This window comes from Hyperolius riggenbachi, chromosome 9, assembly GCF_040937935.1.
Source record: "Hyperolius riggenbachi isolate aHypRig1 chromosome 9, aHypRig1.pri, whole genome shotgun sequence".
NCBI classification, from domain to species: domain Eukaryota; kingdom Metazoa; phylum Chordata; class Amphibia; order Anura; family Hyperoliidae; genus Hyperolius; species Hyperolius riggenbachi.
In genome coordinates this window covers 268,435,632-268,456,291 of record NC_090654.1, presented here as the reverse complement: position 1 = coordinate 268,456,291, position 20,660 = coordinate 268,435,632, and positions in this window count along the sequence as shown.

The following is a 20,660-nucleotide window of genomic DNA, read 5'->3' as shown; positions in this document are numbered from 1 at the left end:
ATCCTCAGGTGACCATGGCCCTTTTACTATTACTACTATATTATCCTAATAGGAGAATGACGCCCTAGTTCCAGTCTGTCACCACAACACCAGTAGAGTCTCTGCAGAGAAGACAGAGCTTCATGGAAGGATATGGAGGATGGAGGCACTCTATTGATCTGAAGATGTGGCTATAGGCCATGAAACGAGTTGTCTTTGTGCTCCTCGATTAGTTTCCTTCAAGATATGCTGATTATATATTAACTTTTTTACTGATAGTTAAGACTTTGGGTGGCTCCTACCGCCTAGTCTCCTCACATCACCGCTGACACAGAGCAGAGTTTAGAAGTAAGTTAGCAAGTTCTCTGTGAATATATAGGGACCATATGGATGCTTCTACTGCGCCTGGCGTCCTCCTTTAATGGATTATGTGAGTCACTGCTGTCACGGCCATGTTCTGCATCTCTATGTCTTAATTAAATTCTCTCTCTTCTCCCGGAGTTCTGGCGGTCTGGTGGCAGAAGACGGCACCAGCTGTTTCCACCGCGTTTTTCCGTGTCTGTGTTTTGACAAGAAGAATGAAGAAGATTCTCCTCTCTTATTCTGGTCCAAAAACAACAGGCCCCGAGCGAGCGGAGAAATATGGCGTTGCCGGGTTAAGAAGGGCCGCGATTAATTATCCATGAAACCGACAATCTGTTGCGTTGGGCCGCGCAGGTGACGGATACACTCTGTTTACTTCCAGAGCGACAGTTATGTCTCCGGCGATAATGCTGACCGTCATTCTCTCGCCTCCCGATGACCTACCAGACCATGAAGAGTCCTTTACGGTGATTGGTCTGTCTGGTGACAGAATATTCTGCTGCTCCTCCATCCAAAATAACAATTCTACCCTCCCAAAAGTTCTACATCAACCTTCTGTTCTATTTAACGCGTATGATCGTAAATGTACATTACTTAGCTGTAGGCAAACTTTTCTGCATTTCACTGCTGTATTCTACTCAATAAATACATTGAAAGTACCTCACAGGCTGCATCCTGTCACTCCTTTTTTTTGCTAATAGAATGAGAGTTCCTTCCCCACCACAGAGTTGATCACGTGACCCACCCCTATGTAGCGCTCGTAGCGTTTAGTAAATCAAGCCTTTTGTCTGCAGCCTGAGTTCCAGAGTTCCCCTTCTTCTTGGAGGGTGGTTTTGTAAAACATTTCTGTATTTTTTTTTTCATCCCGCTCCCTCCCTCCCTCCCCCCGCCGGCCAATCAGCGTGATCGGCTGTCATAGGCTTCAGCCTATGACAGCGGATCACTTCCGCAATGACGGAGGGGACAGCCGTGTCACACGGCAGTCCCCAGTACAGAGCTGCCTTAGATCGCAGCGCTGTACTACCCTAATAGACGGCGGTTTCGCTGTCTAACTGTCTCTGAGCGGCAATTGCCACTCGGAGACTGAAGGCGAAACTGAGCTCCGCCTTCCAAGCAGGAGATGCATGCGCAGCCTGCGTGCACTCTCCTGCTAGCCCCATAAAAGGCCGTTTACGCCCATTGGCGTGGAGCGGTCCTGGGGCTGCCGCACTGCTCACGCCTATTGGCGTGGAGCAGTTAGCAAGTAGTTAAACTTAAATGTATTGCCTCTTTTACCCTAGAGACTTTTTGGCAGCAGAGTCCCTTCCTGCCTCATTAAGGACCAGGCTATTTTGGAGGATTCTGTGCTGCGTGGGCTCTCCAGCCCACAGCACAGATCAGGAACCACGTAGGGCGACCAGACTTCCCCCTTTTTTCCCCACTAGGGGGATGACCTGCTGGGGGGGTCTGATTGCCGCCGCTTTGTGTGGCCGAGCGGGGGGGGGCTCCTCAAAGCCCCCCTCTGTAGCGCTTTTCTGCCTCGCTCCCTTTCCCTCCCTCCCCTCCTTGCTGTGGGTGGCACAGGACGGCGATCCGTCCTGCGCCGCCTCTGATAGGTTTCAGCCTATCAGACTGGGCGATCCCCGGCCAATCAGTGGCCGGGGATCGCCGATCTCTTTTACGGCACTGCTGCGCAGCAGCGCCGTATGATGTAAACAGCGGGGATTTCTTCCCTGCGTGTTTACAATTAGCCTGCGAGCCGCGTTAGGAGGCTCACAGGCTATTCACGGAGACACCCTCCGTGAACTGACATGGAAGCGGGCGTTTCCGTGTAAAACCACTAACGACCTGCCGACGCCTATCGGCGTTAGGCGGTCATTAAGTGGTTAAGATGTATCCTTGACTTGTCTTAAATCAACCCCTTAAGAGCTCGTTCACACTAGAGGCGCTTTTTCATTTTTTTAAGCGCTGGCGATTTTTCAAAATCGTCCTGAAAGCACTTAGACCATGCTTTCCTATGCGCTAGTTCAGATTGGGGCGTTCCGTTCACTTTCCAATCTGAAAAGCGCTGCATGGACCATTTTTGGGGTGATTTTGCGATAATGGGAGTTATAGGAGAAGCGCAAAGCGCTAGAAAAAGCACGTTTGCCAGTGATTTTGTTGGAGTTTTTTCCCTGTCAATTTAAATGTTTCTGGGATTTCTTAGGTCCTTTTCCCTATAAACATAAGGCCTAGGACACTTAGAAATCGCTAAAATGTCCAAAAAAGCGCTTACAAAAATGCTTACCAAAAATGCCCAATGCACAGAAATCGCCGGGAATCGCAAAAAAAAAACCCATCAAAAAATCCCTCATTAGTGCTCATTTATCACTGTTTTTAACCGTTTGGGGACAGGTTGCCTAACCCCTCTTTAGGACCCGGCGATTTTGCATGTGGGGGGTGCGCGTTTGGGGGGTCAGGCAGTCGGATCCCCACTTTTGGTAGCTGGGCATGGTGTCCCCCCTGTAGCCAGATGTCCCCCCTGCAGCCAGCAGCATTTACTCACCTCCCAGGCTCCAGTGATGAGCCGTTGTGAACCCCTCCGCTCTGGCCGGCATCCCCGCTCGAACTGACGCTGTTATCGTTTATTGTTTTTGCTCGATGACATTATGACTTCATCAAGCCGGGATCCGGCACTTACGTCAGAGCAAGCGGGGATGCCGGCCAGAGCGGAGAGGATCGTCGGGGGAGCAGCAGGAAGGTGAGTGGATCCTCTTCTTCCTTCCCCACACTGCCGCATTAGTAACAGGGATCACTATGATCTGCCGGCAATGGCTCCTGGTCAGTGAGGGGGGATGTCAGCTTTCATATGACAGCTTAATCTCCCCTCTTGGGTGCACACGATTGCATTGGGAGCAGAAACGGTGGGTGGCGTAAATCCTATGCCGCATCAGCCTAGAGCAGCCACAAGTGCGGCGTAGGATTTACTTGCGTCGGTCCGCAAAAGGTTAAAGTGTAACTGTCGGGCATAAAATCAAAATTCAATTCTTTATTTTTATCTGGTAAACAAGTAATAAGGATGCTAACCAGGCAATCCAAAAGTTAAAATCACTATTACTTTTCTTGTTGATAAATGATCATTCCCCAGTTTACCCGACTCTTATTTGGTACACACAAAATTTGGTACACAAAAAGGAAGTTGCAGGGCATGCTGGGTTGGCCTTTTTTGCTTCTTTATTTCCCCTCAGTCTTAAAGGATACCACAACTGACATGTGGCATAATGAGATAGACATGTGTATGTACAGTGCCTAGTACACAAATAACTATGCTGTGTTCCTTTTTTTCTTTCTCTGCCTGAAAGAGGTAAATATCAGGTATGTAAGTGGCTGACTCAGTCCTGACAGGAAGTGACTACAGTGTGACCTTCACTGATAAGAAATTCCAACTATAAAACACTTTCCTGGAAGAAAATGGCTTCTGAGAGCAAGAAAGAGATAAAAAAGGGGGAAATTCTTATCAGTGAGGGTCACACTGCAGTCACTTCCTGTTTGAGTCAGGACTGAGTCAGCCACTTACATACCTGATATTTACCTCTTGCAGGCAGAGAAAGAAAAAAAGGAACACAGCATAGTTATTTGTGTGCTAGGCACTGTACATACCCATGTCTATCTCATTATGTCACATTTACTGGTTGAACTCGATGGACGTATGTCTTTTTTCAACCAAAATAACTATGTAACTATGTAACATGTCAGTTGTGGTATCCTTTAACTAATACAGCCTGGTTGGCTGCAGCCTCTTTCCATCCTGTTTTCCCCTCCCACACCTCTGCTCTTCTCTGATTGGCCAATATTTCTCATGCTGAGACAATGCACTTTCTATAGTGAAGGGCGGGCAAATCAGGCAGAGGAGGGTAGGGCAGGAAATGACATCAGGATTGGCTTCAAAATAGCCACACTTAAAATGGTAAATGCTAAGATGGATTTTTTTTTTTACTGTAGAAAAATCACTAAAATCAAAACGTTTGTTATGTAAGTAAAGCAAGTATTTATCTACTTATATATGTGTTTTTTTTCTGAGATAGTATGGCTGACAGCTCCTCTTTAAAGAGGATTTGACACTTTTTAAAGCAACAGCATAATAACCATTAAAACATTTCTTTGTTTCGGCTTATACAAGTCCTGCAACAAATCTGCAGCATGTCTACTTCCTGGGGGAGGGAGGAATACAATTAAGATATTTAATAGTCATAGAAGGAAGTTATAATTCATTGGCTTGTAAACTGTAAAAGTTTCAGCAAATGTTCAGAAACGTTAATTTTCCTTTAAACTGAAATCAGAAATATCGTGCTGCTGACATGTCAGCAGCAGTTTTAGCGAATGGCCGGCGAGACGTCCGGCAAGAGGTCAGGACTCAGCGGAAGTCCAGGCGGTCATCTCACAATCATTCTCTGCAGTGATAGGTAAATTGTAGGCTGAGGTCCAGTGCGTGGGAAAAGAATTGTACAACTCGTCAATGGTCTCCGCTGGGGGCTCTCGGAAAATGGAGCCTGACTTCAGCAGCATTGTCAGTTTTAAAGAGCGAAATAACCACAGAAATGTGCAGAGCGGCCGCCTCTCACCGAACTTCTCCGACAAAAGCTCTACAGTCTCTCTGCAATTATATCCTTCTATTCAAAACACTTTTGATGTGAAATCAGGCTACTTTCTGGACAGTTTCAGAAAATGATTTCAAGTCTTTCCAGCAGTAACAGAGAGATTTAGAGACTTATAACGTTAAACATGTTCGTAAAAGTTGAAAGACTATCTTACAGGTTTGTGGTTCTTCGAAAGGGCAACTATATGCAGCTTCCTGCGGATTCTTACAAGTTAAAGAGAATCTGTATTTTAAAAAACGTCCCTGGGGGGTACTCACCTCGGGAGGGTGAAGCCTCTGGATCCTATGGAGGCTGCCCCCGTCCTCCTCTGTGCCACGGTCAGAGCCGGATTAAGGCTAAATGGGGCCCTAAGCAAAGTAACTGATTTGGGCCCCCCCATCATGTCGTAATAGAATCAGAAGATGCAGCTGCACAGCAATATGTCGCACACACCGGGCAGCCGAGCTACTGGATGCTATGGGCAACAGCACGCTTTCTTCTGTGGGTGCACAATGCAGGGAATAGCAGCGGCAAAATGCAGAGTGAGAAATGAATGGCTGGGACATTTGCACTCAGGGGCTGGGGCACCCCTGTGAAGAGGGCGCCAGATATCACAGCAGCAGCACTTTCCCCCTGCATCTCCAGCCTGGCAATAGCAGAAAGCTCTGGACTCCGCTAAAAACCGGAAGCCGTTCCCCAGACAGAATGACATAACCACTCCCACCACCGAACAACCAATTTCCTCCCAAACTAGACAGCCACCATGCAGCCTCCATCCCAGTGAATACGATAGTCCAGCAGAGAAGGCAGCCGCAGTGGGGGAGAATGACAGCACCAGATGAATCACATTCACCTATTGCGATCCAAGCAATAGAGGTCCCGTCATCCAGAGCCCATCTGTCTCCTCTAGAGTGCTGCCGCTCTGTTACTACTACTATTACTACTTCCTACTTCATGTCTGATCTGAGAATCAGGAAGTTCAGAGCGAGCGGCTGCACTGTAGAAGAGACAGATGGGTTTCAGATGACGGGATCTCTATTGCTTGGATCATGGATAGGTGAGTGAGCGTTTGCCATCTGCTGCTATCATTCTTGCTGCAGCTGTGGTTCTCTGTGGGAAGGGAGGGTGGAGTGGGCAGCGGCAGAGCGCACAGTAGCAGGAGGGGGACCTAGGAGGAGAGCCTGGCTCTGAAGACAATCAGCAGCGCACTGCATTATTTGACAAGACAAGACAAATAACATTTATATCGCGCTTTTCTCCTGGTGGACTCAAAGCGCCAGAGCTGCAGCCACTAGGACGCGCCCTATAGGCAGTAGCAGTGTTAGAGAGACTTGCCTACGGTCTCCTACTGAATAGGTACTGGCTTACTGAACAGGCAGAGCTGAGATTCGAACCCTGGTCTCCTGTGTCAGCGGCAGAGCCCTTAAAGGGACTCCAAGCAGTGCCTGTGGATATGCCTTTAAGCATACCCACAACTAATTCATTACATCCTCACACCTACCAGCATGATGTTTGTAATTATATCCCCCTGGGTTCCTTATATTTCATTGCATTGTGCTGAATCGAGCTGCCAACTTTGGAGAAAAGTCGTCCTGTGGCCGTGATTTCGATCGTGAAAATATCAAAAACTAAAAGGCATAGAGCAGCCGTTTATATATCATTGGAAAGAGGAGAAAAAGAGCTTTAAAATGATATGCATCTTTCCATAGTTACTGCACTGCTCAGAGTCCCTTTAACCATTATACCATCCAGCCACCGCTGACTTTGGAGAAAAGTCGTCCTGTGGCCGCGATTTCGATCGCGAAAATATCGAAAACTAAAAGGCATAGAGCAGCTGTTTATATATCATTGGAAAGAGGAGAAAGAGAGCTTTAAAATGATATGAATCTTTCCATAGTTACTCCACTGCTCAGAGTCCCTTTAACCATTATACCATCCAGCCACCGCTGACTTAGGAGAAAAGTCGTCCTGTGGCCGCGATTTCAATCGCGAAAATTTCGAAAACTAAAAGGCATAGAGCAGCTGTTTATATATCATTGGAAAGAGGAGAAAGAGAGCTTTAAAATGATATGAATCTTTCCATAGCTACTGCACTGCTCAGAGTCCCTTTAACCATTATACCATCCAGCCACCGCTGACTTTGGAGAAAAGTCGTCCTGTGGCCGCGATTTCAATCGCGAAAATATTGAAAACTAAAAGGCATAGAGAAGCTGTTTATATATCATTAGAAAGAGGAGAAAGAGAGCTTTAAAATGATATGAATCTTTCCATAGCTACTCCACTGCTCAGAGTCCCTTTAACCATTATACCATCCAGCCACCACTGACTTTGGAGAAAAGTCGTCCTGTGGCCGCGATTTCAATCGCGAAAATATCGAAAACTAAAAGGCATAGAGCAGCCGTTTAGATAGCATTGGAAAGAGGAGAAAGAGAGCTTTAAAATGATATGCATCTTTCCATAGTTACTGCACTGCTCAGAGTCCCTTTAACCATTATACCATCCAGCCACCGCTGACAGGATGGTTTATGTGCTAATGGGGCCCCTTTGACTCTGAATGGGGCCCCAAGCGACTGCTTTTGTTGCCTGGTCGGTAATCCGGCCCTGGCCACGGTGGTCTCGCTACACGTCCACGAACGATGGCTATGTAAATATTTACCTTCCCGGCTCCAGTGCAGGCGCAGTAGCGGCTCTCGTCTCGGAAATAGACAAAAGTAGCCGATCCCAGTCATGTCTGCTCTACTGCGCAGGGCGCAAGATGCCTGGGATCGGCTATTTCCACCTATCTCCGAGACGAGAGCTGCAACAGCGCCACCCGCTGGAGCCTGACAAATATTGCATGACAAATTGTTGGCTGTGCCTTCCGAGGGGCAGAGAGAGACCACCGTGGGACGGAGGAGGACGGGGGAAGCCTCAATAGGATCCAGAGGCTTCCCCCTCCCGAGGTGAGTAGCCCCCCAGGGGCATTTTTTTACAACAGAGTCTCTTTAACACTGCTGTCACATTAATAGTATTGACGTATGTAGCGCCAGCATCGTCTCTGGCGCTGTACATCAGAATACAAAGTATAAAAATACAATAAAACAATTAACGCTACAGAACAAGGGTGGATTACAGCCAGTGATGATTGTAATGTGCAATTACGATTTCACGTCATTTTCGGAATTATGATTACGATCGTAACTCCAAATTCCAATTTTTCTGATGATTACGAATGATTACGAATGACAATTTCACGTTGTAATGGCAAATGTTGTGTTGCAATTACGAAAACTCGAAATTTTGGCTTATATCTGATCACAGCTGATGCTTGAGCAAATCAAACAGATCTTTACATAGAGGTGGCGAATCAGGTCATTTAAAGGACACCCGAGGCGAAAATAAACGAATGAAATAAACAATAGTATCTATCTTCCTTCTCCTATACATGACTTGTTAAGATATTCCACAGTTTTATTTTATGTTTAAATCTGCTTTTTAAGTTTTAACTGTTTTAGTGTTTTTGCTCAATGACACATTCATTGAAGTATGCCAGAGCTAAAATCTATGAACTATTGACCCTTCTTTGTCTCTTTCCTGCTCTCAGAAGCCATTTTCTGCTAGAAAAGTGTTTTATAGTTGCAATTTCTTATCAGTGAGGGTCACACTGTCAGGACTGAGTCAGCCACTTACATGCCTGATATTTAACTCTTTCAGGCAGAGAAAGAAAAAAAGGAACACAGCATAGATATTTGTGTGCTAGGTACTGTACATACCCATGACTATCTCATCATGTCACATGTCACCTCCGGTGTCCTTTAAGCTGGGAGCAGCCATATTATTAGTGCTATGCTGCGCGGGGACATGTAAGAGTAATTTGGGGATGCAGCAATCACCAGATCGCGAATTACATCTCCCTGCGAGTTGCTACAACTCGGAGGGGGAATACTACTTAACGTCACCGGGGAGTTTAGCCGCAGCAGAGGGAGCTGTCATTTGGCTCTCCCGGCGCCCAACTCACTGGCGCCCATATAACTTGTACGCAGAGGTGGAAGATGTGTACGCACATTACACAGCATTGTGAGACAGAAGGAAAAGAGAGCGCTGACCAAAAGGCCTTACAGTCTAAAGCAAGAGTGTCAAACTCAAATACGACGAGGGCGAAATTGAGCTCTAGGACAAAGTAGCGGGCCAACCTCAATGTCTATTGGCCACCTCTCTTCCTTATAAAGTTCCCTGATTTCTAATAGCCCCCCCCTCCTCCATCCCCTATACAGTTCCCTGACAGGGCCGGATTTGTACTTTCCAATGCCCTAGGCCTGCTGTCACCAAGTACCCCCCCCCCAAAAAAAAATAATTTGTCCAACACTCTGACTAGCGATCACTGGTTTGATTGGGCTCATTTCAGTTGTGCTGCTCTGCACCCATTCAGAAAATAATTCCTGTAATTTGCGCTCCTGCCCGAATGTGCACAGCGGCCGATAGTGTTCTGGGCATGCATACTTGAGAAGTGACGCTGATGTATGACCGGTACTTGTCAAGAATGCATAACACTGTACCGGCCTCATGTGCTGTGCACGGGATCAGTGAATAATGGCGCACAGCGCTTATGCATAAAAATGGCGCCGCATTAAAAAATACGCTTATCGCTATTTATCGTTAGTACTGCATAATAATGGTGCACAGGGAAAAAAAGAAGAAAAACGGCACACACTAACGTTATTTATCAATAGTGGCACACACTAACGTTATTTATCAATAGCGCCCTACATAAGCCAAACTGCAGACGTTATTTAACTGAAAAACGGTGAATGGATTTAATGTAACACTGTCAAGGTTAGGGTTAGGCACCACTGGGGGGGGGGTCTTAGGGTTAGTCACCACCAGGGGGGGGGGTCTTAGGGTTAGGCACCACCAGGGGGGTGGTTAGGGTTAGGCACCACCAGGGAGTCTTAGGGTTAGGCACCACCAAGGGGGTGGTTAGGGTTAGGTACAGGGAGGGTTCTGTGTGAGAGTAGGGTTAGGTATAGTTACAGTACAATATACACCACCAGGGGGGTGGTTAGGGTTAGGCACCACCAGGGGGTGGTTAGGGTTAGGCACCACCAGGGGGGGTGGTTAGGGTTAGGCACCACCAGGGGGGGTGGTTAGGGTTAGGCACCACCAGGGGGGTGGTTAGGGTTAGGCACCACCAGGGGGGTGGTTAGGGTTAGGCACCACCAGGGGGTGGTTAGGGTTAGGCACCACCAGGGGGGTTTATGGGTTAGGGATAGGTACAGAAAGGGTTTTGTGTGTTAATGCTAAATAACAATAAGGCTTTAACGTTAAATAGCGATAACTAAGCGGCAAACGGATTAGCGGCAACACTGTGCGCCATTTTTCACAGGCGCCATTTTCAGATGGATGCGCTGTGCACATCTGGGCAGGAGCGATAAATTACAGGGAGAACAGGTAAGTAGCAAACATCCTGTCAAGACCCACTTTGGATGTTCTGTTGTAATTACAGTGGACCTGAACTCAAAACTTCCTCTCTACTCTAAAAGATATGCAACAACATAACCTTTAAAGAAAAACATTTCTTTGTTACAGCTGATACAAATCCTGCAATAAATCTGCAGTGTGTCTACTTCCTGCTTTCATGGAAGCAGACATATTGTTAACATCCTGTGCTTTCAAATGAGCTTAATTGTTGTGGCAGTCAGGTGACACAGGGTACAAATTACAACTTGTGATTAGACACAGAGGAGGGGGAATTAGACAGGCTCTCTAAATACATACAGGGTGTGTTTCTTCATGTTTTCCTTCTGTCCTGTGCAAGAGTTCAGCTACACTTTAAAGCATCTGAATGACATTTATTTATATTTGCTGAAAAATCTATGTATCTGTTTTTAATGCTGAATGTACATATGGTGGTGTGCTCTAACATACTGACAGTATACAGGAACAAAGTCTGAAGAAGGCTTATTAGCAGAAAGCTTACTCTTTTTCTTTTAAGCCAATAAATGGTATCATCCTGATCCAAAACTCTCTGCTTTTGCTGATGGCTAAGATGGTTCAATGCTCTACTGCTACAGAAAAGTATACGGATGCCAAACCATACACACTAGCATAAAGGTAGTAACAGCTCAGATGTCCTTTAAAGAGGAGCTGTTAGGTATAAGGTCTCAGAGAAAATAAACACATATCAGTAGCTAAATACTGGCTGTACTTACATTACATATGCATTTCACTGTCCACGTTTGTACTTCACAGAATTTTTATATAGTATATGCAGAGAATGATGCTCCTGACAGCTCATGGCAGGCTCCATGTTTGTCTGTCTCCTATGAAGCCAAATGTGTCGTCATGTCCTCCCTGCTTCCTGATCACAGAAAAGCTGGTACTGAATAACACAGTGTGCAGTGAATATTGATTAGCCATGTGGCTAGGAACAATAGCGGACTCCTGCAGTGTACTCTGCCGGGAGATTTATCAGTGCTGTGCGCTGGACTGAGTTACATGCTATTGTTACTTGACCCTGTAACTTCTCATTAGCAGCCGAGGGGAGGGCCCCAGAATGCTTTGCAGTATGGTTTGCGGCTTGCGTCCTCTTAAGAGCTTGGGTCTAACAGCTTTGCTGATAAGCACACATCAAATGAAAGAGAGATTTTTATCTTCACTATTGCCTTTTTGGCTTCCGTCTAAACTGTTTAACACAGGAGAATAGAGGTTTAAATTAGCTTCTGCAGCCTGACAGTTACTCTTTAACCAGTTCGGCCTATCTGGACGAGCTTCCTCGTCCGGATAGGCACTGCTGCTGCCGCCGGCTGGTGCGCGTGATCGGGCGTGCCCCTGCGCGCGCTCCTGCTGCCCGCCGCTAGCCCCCCGATCAGTGAATGGGAATATAATTCCGATTCACCGATCTACCTTCCCCGCAGAAATACCGACGCTTTCTCTCCAGAGAGCGCGGTATTTCTGCCCCCAGGAAACTTCTCCCCAGCATTTTAGTTCCTGGATGCGAGATCGTTCGCATCCAGGACTTTTTTCACTGTGGCCATCTTGTGGCCAAATAGTAAACTGCACCCACATACATTTTTAGTAAAAAAAAATTATTATTTTACATTTAAAATTAGCAGTTCCCTCCCACACCAAAAATTACCCACATACACTTTTTTTTTATTAAAAAATAAAATAAAAAATACAATTAAAAAAAAAAAAAAACAACATAAATAGTTACCCAAGGGTCTGAACTTTTTAAATGACAGATGGGCAAATAAAATACATGAGTTTTAATTACGGTAGCGTATATTAATTTCAAACGATAATGGCCAAAACTGAGAAATAATGAATTTGTTTCATTTCTTTCTTAATCTTCCTGTTAAAATAGATTTAGAAAAAAAGAATTCTTAGCAAAATGTACTACCCAAAGAAAGCCTAATTAGTGGCGGAAAAAACAAGATATAGATCAATTAATTGTGATAAGTAGCAATAAAGTTATAGGCGAATGAATGGGAGGTGAACGTTGCTCGGATGCATGAGATTTTCTGACTGCCGGTGCTGAACCGGTTAAAGTGACAGTTTAGCAATGATAGGGAAGCAAACAGCATTTTTATGCCTGCAGTTCTCATAGTTACATAGTTACATAGTTATTTGGATTGAAAAAGGACATCGAGTTCAACCAAAGAACAAAGTACACCAGCCTGCTCCCTCACATATCCCTGTTGATCCAGAGGAAGGCGAAAAACCCTTACAAGGCATGATCCAATTAACCCCAAAAGGGAAAAAAATTACTTCCCGACTCCAGATGGCAATCAGATAAAATCCCTGATGTTAGGAACTGAAGGACAGAAAACAAATCAGGAAAGAGTTAACTAAGGAAGAGAAGAGACCACTGCTGGCTGGGAAGAAAAAAAACCTAAAGCCATAAATTTAGGTAGAGATAAGAGTATAATTAACAGCTGCTGGGGTCAGCGTCACAGCTGTAAAAGAGAAAGTGAAGAAACTAGCAGAGCTCACTGATGTTTGGGAATACCTGCATTAAAACTCAGCGGAACTTAGTTCTATCTGCTTTGTAATGTAAATCTCTGGTATTTCTCACATTGACTTGTATGTTCATCATACAGAGGAAAAGATTATCAGGAGATGACATCAGATGCTGATTGTCATAACACATCAGGAAGTGTGAGAGAGAGAAGCAGGAATTGAGGAACTTTGGAATTCAGCTATTAGTGCAGAGCAGGGCGCTGGCTGGCTGCGCTGTGGGACCAGAAGAGGTGATTTACTTTGACATATGACCTATTCTCTCTCCAAGTCCTGCCGCCCTTTTGATCTTATCTGATTTTTATCTCCCTAGGCCATGGCCTTTGTGGCCTTCCCAGAAATCTGGCCCTGTTCCCTGGTGTCGAGTGGCCCTCCTCCCTCATCAATACAGTTCCCTGGTGTTTAGTGGTTCTTCCTACTCTATACAATTCTCTGATATTTATTGGTTTACCCTACCTCCCTATGCAGTTTCCTGATGTCTAGTGACCCTCTCCCTCTCCTATATAGTTCCCCGATATCTAGTGCTGTCCCTTTCCCCATATGGCTTCCCTGGCAAGCAAGGGCTTACCTTCCAATATAGCTTCTCTGGTGGTCAAAAGTGGGCAAACATAAGCAAAATGGGGAAACCATATGAGGGCCAAATCTGATGGTTCAGAGGATGGATGCGGATGTGGCTGTCACTACACTGCTGGGGGATTGAATGCCTGCTGCAGAATTCTGCAGCATGCAATCCAAATTTTTCCCCACAGCGCACCGTATTGCTCCGCAATGGCACATCTGCATTCAATGGAAATCATCCCATTGACTTGCATTGGTCACAGTTACAGATTCATTGCGAAGAAGTGAAAACGGGCATGAAGGGATAGTACAATTGGTGAAGGGTTGCTGTGTATGTGTGTGAGATGGTAAAGTGGTGGTCAGTGGCTGAAGTGTCCTAGGTAGGAGAATATGCTTGCCTGAAGTGGAGAGTTTTCAGGTTGCGCCTAAAAAGGGTAAGTGTAAGTGAGTGGCGAATGTTTTGAAGGAGGGTGTTCCAGAGGAAGGGAGAGGATCGAGAGAAGCGGGAGTGAGAAGAGTTGACCAGAGAAGAAGACAGGAGAATATTGTTAGTAGAGCGGAGACTGCGTATAGGATGGTATCTGGAAAATGCCGATTACCGATTTTGTGGATTTTTGCGGAAATCTGAATTTCCCAAACCGATTACTGATTTCCATGAAAAGGTATTCTTTTTGTAATTTTTGCTAATAAAAGTATGTAAATTTTCAAAAAACGTTATAGTTTTTGGATATTTGCTATAATGCGGACATCCTTGATACACTGCGGAGTTCTCTGATTGGCCAAATACTTCTGAGTCGGAAGCATTGGACCAATTCCAGGCTGCAAAATTTTACAGTGGAAATTTGAATACCGCAGAAATAGACCTCACCAGAGGAGCTGGTGGGTACTATTGGTACACATTAACTGAATAGTTTGACTAGACCTCACCAGAGGAGCTGGTGGGTACTATTGATACACAGTAACTGAATAGTCTGACTAGACCTCATCAGCAGAGCTGGTGGGTACTATTGGTACACAGTAACTGAATAGTTTGACTAGACCTCACCAGAGGAGCTGGTGGGTACTATCAGCAAGTACCTCACCAGTGACAAGGGCTCACTGGTGAGTAGAGAGGTTGGACAGGCTAGGATTGGCAACAGATAGACAGTAACAATACAGAGTCGACAGGCAGAGAGTAGTGATAATTCAGGCAGAGTTCAGCAACGGAGTCAGATGGGCAGAGGTACAAAATCGATTAGCAATAGCAAGGTCAGAGATAAGCCAGAGTCATACACAGAATATCAAAATATACAATAATACAAAAATCCTAGTCTTGTGTGACATCCCTGGTTTCCTCCCAGATCAAAGCACACCGGATACTGTCTAAGGTCTGAGCGCTAACACATAGGCATTCGCAACAGCAGACAGGTTGCGAGTGAACACTCAAGGCTTTTGAAGCAGAGGAGACCCCACGGCCGCGCCCACTCCAATCAGCCAATCTGGAGCGCCGTGAGTTACCTCTGACGTCAGCCGACCCGCCGGTCAGCTGACGCGCCTCTTCCCCGCATAAAGGTCCTGTCTCCGTGCGTGCCCTCGCGATACAGCAACCCTATGGGCAAATGACAACCCCGTCCTTGGTGTGCTAGATGCCAGAGGAACGGGCGAAGTCCCTGAGCAGGAAAGCGAGGCAGCTGCGGAGGCACCCTGCGTACCCGCAGCCGCCGCTTTAGCAGATGTTACACTAAGTAGATAACTACTTGCCATAACAGATGTATTGTACTGTTCATGTTTTTATATAATAAATAAAGAGAATTCTGTTTCAGGCATTTGCCATCTTGGATTCCCTCTGACTGAAGCCAATACTGATGTCATTTCCTCCCTTACTTTTTTCCTCCTTTTCCTCCTAGAATCTGCTCTGTCGTAGCTAGCTTGCTTTGTAAACTTGTGAGCACAGCACATTCAGATTTCAGCCTTGTGTCACACTGAACTGCCTCAGCCAATCAGTGAGGAGCAGAAATGTGGGAGGGGAGATGGCAAGTTTCCTTCTCGTTGGCAATGCACCAATAAGAGCCAGTCTGACGGAGATGATATTTATTGCAGCAGAAACATTTCTAATTAGATTGGAATGATTGCAATGCAAGGTGAGATTCCAGGCTGCATAATGAACACAGTGCAGTGAATAAATGGAATTTGAATTTGTGGCTGACTACCCCTCTTTAATACTAGCTTTTCCTCCTAACACCATAATGAACAATACCTACCTAAGCACATTATGAGTGTTGACTCTTCTGCCCTGGAACGCCACACCAACAAATTTACTGGGATTCACCAAAGTTTTATATAGAGACCCACTAAGGTGTAAGATGAACCCCTTAAAGAGACTCTGTAACAAAATTTCAGCCTTATTTCTTCTATCCTATAAGTTCCTATACCTGTTCTAATGTGCTCTGGCATACTGCAGCGTTTTCTAGTTGCACTATCTCTGTAATAAATCTTATCGTCTTTCCTCTGTCGGCTCTGTCAGGTTCAGGCTGGAATGTGTGGAATGTGCAGCACTGCTTGTGATAGGCAGAAGCTTTACACACCCTCTCCAAGCTCTCCTCTCGGCCTATCACACTCTGGTTAGCAGCCATGTCTTTTGTTTGTAAACACTGCCTAAAACTGGCAATTACAAGCCAGGATTGCTGCAGGGAGTGGCAGAAACAGCACAGAGGGGCCCAGGAGAACATAATGAATAGAATGGTATGCTTTTTATTGTAAGAATTTTAGAGTACAGATTTTCTTTAAGCTAGTCACAAGTCGCGACTCATCAGAAATTTTCTTTCTTTTAACTAGTTTTTTTCTTTTTTGGTCTTTTCCTTTCTGGCTCCTGTGAGTGGAACTCTGTTCCAGCAGCCTCATTTTCCTCAAGATATGAAGATTAAACATGCGGATGACACAGATTGCTTCTAATGAACATCAAGGTTAATTGTGAAGAACGCTTGGCGGTTCCAGGTATAAATCACTCACTAATGATGTGACCTGATTGCCGTTATTGTTGACTATGATACCTAACGAGCTCTCGCATTCTGCCGCCTCAGCACTTCCCCTTCTCCAGCGGACTTTCCTAAAATATCCCAGAAACTTCATCAGGCTGCAGTGCCTGCTCGGCGCTTCTCCCATCTCCATGCATTGGGCAGAAGTTAAAGGACCACTATTGCGCAAAATGTAAAAATATAAAATACATATTTATTAGAAGTACTTTTCTCCCAGAGTAAAATGCACCATAAATTGCTTTTCTCCTATGTTTCTGTCTTCTACTGTAGGCTGTAAAAATCTGACAGGTTTTGGACCAATCCATAACTTTTTGGGGGGTTCTCAGTATTTCTTTTTGCTTTGCAAAAGCACTCCCTGTAAAGGGTCTATACAAAGATGCCGGCCAGCCTCCATACTCCTTCACACACTATCTTGGCACTTTGACGGAGCAACTGCCATTCCCTTAGTGCTTTCAAAGATAAAGAGAACCCTGAGAATCTCCTATGAGGAGATGAACTAGTCCAAAACTTGGCAGATTTTTACTACTATTGTAAGTGACAGGGACATAGGAAAAAAGTCATGTATAGTGCATTTTATACATATGCATAATCATGCATTTTGAATTATACAATTTTTCACGATAATGGTCCTTTAAAGAAACTATGGCCTCAATTCACTAAGATCATGCTGGAGATAATAAGGCAAGAGAAAACTTACCTCCACACAGTAAGAGAGTTATCTTATCTCTTCATTCCTTACGTTACCTCTTTTGTAGTTAATTTACCTCCTCTGTAGTTAAGTTACCTCCTCTGTAGTTAAAGGGACTCCGAGCAGTGCAGAAACTATGGAAAGATGCATATCATTTTAAAGCTCTCTTTCTCCTCTTTCCAATGATATATAAACCGCCAGCCTACGCCTTTTAGTTTTCACTATTTTCGCGATTGAATTTGCCGCGGTCGCGAATTCAATTGCGAAAATAGAGAAAACTAAAAGGCGTAGGGCGACGATTTAGGTGTCGCCAGAAAGAGGAGAAAGAGAGCTTTAAAATGATATTCATCTTTCCATAGTTACATTGTATTACACAGGACGACACTTTCCCCAGTGTCAGCAGCTCCATTCAGCGGAATGGAGCTGCTGACTTTAGGAAAAAGTCGCCCTGTGTAATACAATGTAACTATGGAAAGATGGATATCATTTTAAAGCTCTCTTTCTCCTCTTTCCAATGATATATAAACTGCCACCCTACGCCTTTTAGTTTTCTCTATTTTCGCGATTGAAATCGCGGCCGCTGCAATTTCAATCGCGAAAATAGCGAAAACTAAAAGGCGTAGGGCGGCGGCTTATATATCATTGGAAAGAGGAGAAAGAGAGCTTTAAAATGATATGCATCTTTCCATAGTTTCTGCACTGCTCGGAGTCCTTTTAAGTTACCTCCTCTGTAGTTATTTTCACACGCAGTTAATGAACAGCCTGTCTTTAACTCTGGAGTTATTTTAAGGATTAAAGAGTTAACTTAAAGACAGAAGAGTTAACTTTAGGTATGCCTGAGGTAAAATGTTTCTTGAATACTACATGCCTTATCACCATGGTGATAACTCTAGAAGAGTTATTAAAGACAGTAGATAAGCTTAGTGAATTGAGGCCATTGGCCTCAATTCACTAAGATCATGCTGGAGATAATAAGGCAAAAGATAACTTACCTCCACACAGTGAGAGAGTTATCTTATCTCTTCATTTCTTAAGTTACCTCCTCTGTAGTTAAGTTATCTCCTCTGTAGTTAAGTTACCTCCTCTGTAGTTATTTCACGCGCAGTTAATTAACAGCCTGTCTTTAACTTTAGAATTCTGGAGTTATTTTAAGGATTGAAGAGTTAGCTTAAAGAGAACCCGAGGCGGGGTTCTGAGAATAAAATCCCCATACAGAGGCTGGGTCTGTCTATAGAGCCCAGCCTCTGTTGCTATATAGTTCGCTACTAAGCCTCCTTGCGCTCTGCAATTCCCCCCTAAACACAGCCGCGCTGCTAACACGCAGCTTGTCAGAGCTGTGTTTTCCTCTCTCCTGTCAGTCTCGCCGCTCCCCCGCCTCCTGCATCGCTCCGGTCCCGCCCACATCCCTTCCCTTGCCGCTGATTGGTGGGAAAGGATGCAGGCGGGACCGGAGCGATGCAGGAGGCGGGGGGAGTGGCGAGAGTGACAGGAGCAAGGTAAACACAGCGCGCACAGCGCGGCTGTGATTTATGGGGTATTGTAAAGTGCAGGGGGGGATCTATATAGCAACAGAGGCTGGGCTCTATAGACAGACCCAGCCTCTGTATGGGGATTTAATTCCCAGAACCCCGCCTCGGGTTCTCTTTAAAGGAGTCATCAGGGCAAATATAGTAACATGAGTGGTACTTACCGGGGGCTTCCTCCAGCCCCAAGCTCCCAGGACCTCCCTCGCCGCAGCTCTGCTCACAGCCGTTCGACGGAGCTCCGACCCGGTCCCCGGCGATGACGTCAGAGTGACCTGGAGTGTGCTCTGTACTGCGCCTGCACAATCGGCACTGTCAATCACTTCCACGTGGGCCGGAGCTGACTGCTTTAAAGACAGAAGAGTTAACTTTAGGTTTTCCTGAGGTAAAATGTTGCCTGAATACGACATGCCTTATCACCATGGTGATCACTCTAGAAACGTTATTAAAGACAGGAAATAAGCATAGTGAATTGAGGCCTATGTAACCAAAAAAAAAACCCTCTGGGAGATTCTTACCTCGGGAGGGGAATTCTCAGGGTCCCAATGAGGCTTCTCTTTCCTCTGTAGCATGGGGAAATCCAGTGCTGGCTCCCTTGAAACCTCCTTGAGAAGAGGCGCAATATTTACCTGCCGGGATCCTGCACAGGCGCAGTAGCGGCTCTTCATTCAGGCTAAGGCGGAAATAGCGAAGCCCGATCGTATCCACTCTACTGTGCAGGGGTGGAAAAAAGTATATATCTGACTTTGCTGAGGTGTCGGTTCTCTTCTGAGAGGCTCTGTCTGCTTGTAAACCATTGTGATGCAGGTTGCGACAAGAGTAAGTCGTGACCTTTGAACCGGATCTAGTTGTGCCATGCATTTGCAGTGTGTCAGTGTGACTGCTCTACCTGCAAGCCCTGCTTGCGATCCATCGCATGAACTGCTCAAATGAAGTAGTTTTATGTGAAGGCGCTGAGACACTGCACATGCTTGGCACCAGGGCCGGGCCGAGGCATAGGCTGGAGAGGCTCCAGCCTCAGGGCGCAGTGTAGGAGGGGGCACACAATTCATTCAGCTGTCATTCCTAATTGTGTTTGAAGCAGAAAGAAATAACAAAAGGGGATACATGGCAGTGACTGCAAGCCAGATAACTAGATATTAAGGTGTTGGGGAGGTTGTGGGCCCTGTGGCCCTCTTAGTCTAATAGCAATCAGTGTGTGACACCTGGGGTGGGAGGGATGGAGGGGCGCACTTTGGTGTCTCAGCCTTGGGTGCTGGAGGACCTTGCCCGGCTCTGCTTGGCACAACTAGATCTGGTTCAAAGGTCACCGATTTACTCTATTCGCAGCCTATGCTGGACCAATTTTCAAGCAGACGAAGCCAATGTGGAGAGAACTGACACCACCTCAGTAAGTGTTTGCAAATATGCCGACACCTATTCATGGCCTCTGTTTTCCCCAATTTTTTCGGCCTTGGTAGACAAATTCCATCAGCAATCAGGTTAACAATCAGTTGTGTTTATTACAATCAGTTGTGACTATATGACCCCCAAAGTAGAAATTAAAATTAGCTGCCAGTCCTTCTATCTGTCCCTGGTCCTGTTTTCAGTAGATTGTTTTACAGGATTTACTGTAGGGGTTTGAGTTGCACCATAACCCCCTTCTAGTTCTAGTTTTCATTCAGTTGCGTCTTGCTCTCATAATTCTTGTTTGAAATGTTTAAATAATGCCAGAAGCAAAAGTAAAACTGAAGGATGGCAGTCCTGGTAAAACACTGGAAGACTTTATTCTGATGGTGAAATGCTAGAGGAAGGCAGCATGGTGGTGGAAAACGAAGGTTTGATGTTTTTTGTAGTAAGACTCTGGAGGACAGTAGTCTGATCACAAAAAAGTAGGAAAAACTTAATGATGGCTGTCTTGAGGTGGAACTGTAGAAGGTGGGAGTCTGTGTAATAGATAGCGGAG